The sequence below is a fragment of the Agelaius tricolor genome, unplaced genomic scaffold, assembly GCF_023055355.1.
Source record: "Agelaius tricolor isolate 1412-34295 unplaced genomic scaffold, bAgeTri1.0.p SCAF_38, whole genome shotgun sequence".
Classification (NCBI taxonomy): domain Eukaryota; kingdom Metazoa; phylum Chordata; class Aves; order Passeriformes; family Icteridae; genus Agelaius; species Agelaius tricolor.
Window position 1 is genome coordinate 6,101,350 of NW_027269298.1, and position 5,097 is coordinate 6,106,446.

Genomic DNA, 5,097 nt, shown 5'->3' on the forward strand with positions numbered 1-5,097 from the left:
AAGTACTACTTAGTAGCCACTAAGGAATAATTATAAGTAAGTTAACAGCAAATTACCCAATTTATCTAGTTATGCTGCCTAAACAGAAAGTTATATTTCTTACCAGTTTTCTACCCTTTTACTCTAAGTAGTTGTTGCAAAAAAGAAAGTGCTGTTATTTTTCTGAAGAGTTTTCTTCTATAACAAGCCCTTTGCTCCCCTTGAATTTGAGTCATAGGAGCCAAACAGCTGTAGCTTCTCTGAGGGCTTTTATGCCCGGTGGGATCAGCCCCCTCCCTTTTCCTGGGTGCCATGGGAACGAGAGGCGGGCACCATCAGGGGTATATTAACCCCAGCTTTTGCTGAGGGGGTTCATTCCCTCTCTGGGCTGTGCTAGGATAGATAGCCTCTCATTTCAGAGAAGAGGCTCTTTCAGCTTATCTTAGCTTGTTTTCAGTAGGTGCTTCTGGCCATCTAAAGCAACAGAGGCTTTAAAGATCCTGTGAAGAAAACAGCATAGAATACAGGGACTATTTAAGTTCACAATTTTGGGTTTTGTGTTTAGGGGTGGTAAAGTGCATTTGTAATTTCTGGTTTTGTTTGTATTTTGTTTTGTATTTTTTTTTTAGGAAGAGCGCAGCTTCCAGAGGCTCCAGGTTGTGTCAGCTACAACACTTTTCAGCAGATTCATCATGTCACAAGAGGGATCTGCCCAGTGTCAAAGATAATGTTTGAGATTGAGGCTTCAGGTGAGTTGAGGATTGTGACTGGGAGAGGGAGGCTGAGCAGGTATCCAGTTAGGAGGTATTGTTGGGGGGGGTGGTTTTGAAGGCAGCAGGGTGAGAAAGGGTGATTATTTGAGGCCCCCCCCACCCCAAGGCTTTTTAGAAGCCTAGCAGAGGCATTCACATGTCTTACAGCACACAAGGTCATCCACTGCACTCACAGGAATGCTATTTTACTTTGCCTTTCTCTAACCCATGTGCCACTCATAATAATGGCCACAGCCTTGGAATCAGGATGAAGCTGGAGCCTGAAGGAGCCAGGCACACTCAGGAGAGGGCAAGTATCTGACTTGCTGGGATTTGGCCCACATAACTCTGTACTCATACTTTGGTTTTGTTTTTCTTTATTGTAGCTGACCGAGAGGCTAACAGGCGATCACGGGGCCCTCCGAGGCAGACTCATTTCAGGTGCAACGCGGACCCACATCACCGATCATCCAAAAGATAAGTCAGGGCCACGGCCTGGAGATAGGATGATGGGAGAGCAGTGGGTTGGGAGTTCCTGGGACAGATTTAAAAATTAGCAGAGGGAAAAGTAATCGTCTCCAAGGGGCCTCTTAGGACAGCTAAAGGGAGAGGTTCTACTTTTGACGGCAGCTTTCAGGCAGGCAGCGCAGAACAGTTCCGGTCCACGTCGTGTTGTCCGGTGTACCATGTTACCTAGTGTGTCTTTGGGGTCCCTTTTGACTTTTCCCCTCGAGACCCTCACCACAAGCATAATGTGTTGTGTTTGTTGTCCCCCTGTTTGTCACGTTCCGTGTCACGGGTGTCCGCACATATTTGTGCCGGAGCTGCTCTGCCCTGCCCTGCCGCATAGCCTGCTGCAACAGGACAAGTCCCAGGGACTTGCAGTTTGTGGGGTGTTGCCAGACTCTAGATGATATTCCTAGACAGACAGAAGATATTTGGAGCTGTGAAGTTATCCCACAGCCCTTTGACTTTTGTCCTCACTTTCTTTCAGACGCAGAAGGATAAAATCCAGGGCAAAATCCATCCACCCATCCTGAGTGAGGAGGTTCCCCCGAGCAGGTCAGTCACTGTTTGTCTCTGCAGGGGGAGTGTAAAGTGTGACTTTGTTACAGCACTGTTCTTTTTCTTTTCAGGAGGTAAAGCTGGGTATCAGCAGTCAAGATGAGGTGGGCAAGGTGAGCATTGAGTAGCGTCCAGAAGCAGTTGTTATTGCTCCAGTCTCACTTTCCGGTGCAACTCTAAGCATCTGTTCCCGTTTCTGCGCTTTAGGCAATCCACTCGGAGTACGCCGAGCCCCAGTCACCAACCGGCCGACGCACCGGGTGCGCCGCTCTCCCCAGCCCTGCGGAAGAATCACGGGACTCGTTGATGAAGCCTCTGCCTTTTCTATTTAAAGGTGTCACCAGGGTAGCCTTGGGCACGGGCCGAGGAGTCAGGAGTCACGGTGAGTCAGGGAAGTAGGGAGGAGGAGCTAGGGTCCGCTCAGGTTTCAGCAATGCCACATGACCTCGTCTCCTTTTAACCCAGGCTTACCCCCGTGACAATGGCATCAGCCTCGGAGCGTGGCCGAAGAGTGCGGCCCCAGGAGCCGGGCATTCTTAGGAGAACGGTGAGTAGCAGAATTGTTGGGTTTTGGTCAGTTTGCTGCAGAGATCATGCATTGATATTTGAATTTCTTTCATGTAGCTGACTAAGAAACAACAGGGAGTTGTTGAACAACAGTGCCAGCAGGAACTTCCCAGATGTTGAGGCTGCCTTCTTTTGCACCTGACATGGATAGGCATCCCCAGATGTCCGAGAGATAAGTAGAGGGCTACAACCCACAGAGGGGATGAAAGCGGGGCACAGGGTAGGGACCCACCGGGAGGGGTTTTTGAGTCTTCTTTGGAGATGGGGGTGTCCATGAAGCGGACACCTTAGGCCCCATAAAAGGAAAGCCTGACTTTTGATCACAGTGCTGAGGCACGCAGGGCAGAGCAGTCCCGGTGTGTATCGTGTCATTTGTCTTTTGTGTATTATGTGTTGTTTGCATATGTCATGTCTTTTACCTTAGGCCTTGGTGGGGCCTGTCAGAAACCCTGGCATCATTGTTAGCATCTGTGATCTCTGCATTCCTTGGCCTGGCACCCATGCCATAGAACTTTTGACTCGGGAGCTCAGACAGGCATCAGACTCTCTTGTGTCTTTAGAAGCATCCGGTCAGCTGTCTTTTCAGGTCTTGTTCTGAGCTGTATGGACAGCTATGTCCCGCCAGGATCCATTATGGCGGACTAGGACTCGAAAGAACATGAGGGCAGGTAGAGGCTTCTGGCTGTATGATTCTTGGGCATCCATCTTTGCAGTTCTTGGAATAAATCATTCGGTTAGCATCTTTTTCCTCCAGGTTTCTCTGAGCCTCATCAGCTCACCGTCGGTCTCACCTCGGTCATCTCCTTTTGCATCTTCTCAGTCCTCGCAGCCATTTTCCTTGCCAGGAGATTTCTGTCCGTGTCGTGTTCCCGTTGTTTGTCACGTCCTGTCCCGTGTCACGGGTGTCTGCACACATTTGTGCCGGAGCTGCTCTGCCCTGCCGCATAGCCTGGTGCAATAGGAGAAGTCCCGGGGACTTGAAGTTTGTAATGCGGGGTGTGGTTGGACTCTAGATGGACACAAGATATCTGGAGCTCTTAAGTTATCCTGCAACAGTTTGACTCTTGTCCTAACTTTTTTTTCAGATTCAGATGGATTAAATCTGTGCCAGAGGGCCCCATCCCGGGTGAGTAGTTTCCCCCGAGCAGGTGAGGCACCATTTGTCTCTGCAACAGAAGTGTATGTGGTGACTCTGTTACAGCTCTGTTCTTTGTCTTTCTTTTTAGGAACTAAGTCTGGATACCAGCAGTCAAGGTGAGCAGTGGAGAGAAGTAGCTGTTATTGCTCCAGTCTCAGTTTCTGGTGCTGCTCTAAGCTTCCATTCTCTTTTTTGTGCCTTAGGCAATCCACTCGGAGCCTGCCAAGCCCCTGTCACCAGCCGGCCGATGCACCGGGTTCCCCGCACGTGTGAGCCCTGTGGATGCATTACAGGACCTGGTGATGAAACCCTGAACTCTTCTATTTAAAGGTGCCATCCAGGTGGCCTTCAGCAGCTGCCGAGGAGTTGCGGTGAGTAGGGGAAGTAGGGAGGAGGAGCCAGGTTCCACTCAGGCTTCAGCCATGCCAAATCACCTCCTCTCCTCTTAACCCAGGCACCCCCTGTGACGACAGCCTCGGTCTCCGAGCGTGCCCGAAGCGTGCGGCCCGAGCAGCTGAGCATTCTTAGGAGCAGGGTGAGTAGCAGACTTGTGGGGTTTTGGCCGATGGGCTGCCAAGATCGGGCACTGATGTTTGGTTTTTTTTAATACAGCTGTCTAAGAGACACCAGCCCGGTGCCAGCAGGACCTTCCCAGCTGATGAAGTGGCCTTTCTTCGCACCGGAGACCGGCATCCCCAGATGTCCGAGAGATAAGTAGAGGGCCACGACCCACAGAGGGAATGAAAGCAGGGTGCTGGTTTGGGAATCACTGGGAGGGGTTTTTGAGTCCGCTTTGGAGGTGGGGGGTGTCCATGAAGCGGCCCCTTAGGCCCCATAAAAGGAAAGCCTGACTTTTCATCACAGTGCTGAGGTATGCAGGGCAGAGCAGTCCCGGTGTGTATCGTGTCACTTGTCTTTTGTGTATTATGTGTTGTTTGCATATGTCATGTCTTTTACCTTAGGCCTTGGTGGGGCCTGTCAGAAACCCTGGCATCATTGTTAGCATCTGCGATCTCTGCATTCCTTGGCCTGGCACCCATGCCATAGAACTTTTGACTCGGGAGCTCAGACAGGCATCAGACTCTCTTGTGTCTTTAGAAGCATCCGGTCAGCTGTCTTTTCAGGTCTTGTTCTGAGCTGTATGGACAGCTATGTCCCGCCAGGATCCATTAAGGCAGACTTGGACTTGAAAGAACATGAGGGCAGGTAGAGGCTTCTGGCTGTAGGATTCTCGGGCATCCATTTTTTCAGTTCTTGGAATAAATCATTCAGTTAGCATCTTCTTCCTTCAGTGTTTTCTGAGCCTCGTCAGCTTGCCATCGGTCTCACCTCGGTCATCTCATTTGGCATCTTCTCAGTCCTTGCAGTCATCCTTCTTGCCCAGAGATTTCTGTCTGTGTTGTGTGCCCATTGTTTGTCGTGTCCTGTCTGTCCCGTGTCACGGGTGTCTGCACACATTTGTGCCGGAGCTGCTCTGCCCTGCCACATAGCCTGGTGTAATAGGAGAAGCCCCGGGGAGTTGAAGGTTGTAATGTGGGCTCTACTTGGACTCTAGATGCTATTCCTATATTGACCTAAGGTGTTTGTAGCTTTTGA

The 5,097-nt window shown here is 50.5% G+C and overlaps 2 long non-coding RNA genes across 3 annotated transcripts; both read left to right on the forward strand.

Moving 5' to 3' along the window:
• Positions 1-489: 489 nt before the first annotated feature.
• On the forward strand, positions 490-2,622 carry LOC139603311 (uncharacterized). The gene is made up of 7 exons (XR_011683650.1): positions 490-728; positions 1,118-1,172; positions 1,726-1,793; positions 1,868-1,909; positions 2,004-2,178; positions 2,262-2,343; positions 2,421-2,622. It is a non-coding gene; the product is annotated as an uncharacterized lncRNA (long non-coding RNA).
• Positions 2,623-2,669: 47 nt separating this feature from the next.
• LOC139603312 (uncharacterized) lies at positions 2,670-5,097 on the forward strand. Of its 2 annotated transcripts, XR_011683652.1 has the most exons (5): positions 2,670-3,511; positions 3,590-3,617; positions 3,705-3,872; positions 3,956-4,036; positions 4,114-5,097. It is a non-coding gene; the product is annotated as an uncharacterized lncRNA (long non-coding RNA). The 2 variants fall into 2 exon arrangements; XR_011683651.1 differs by lacking the exon at positions 4,114-5,097 and having other exon boundaries at positions 3,956-4,049.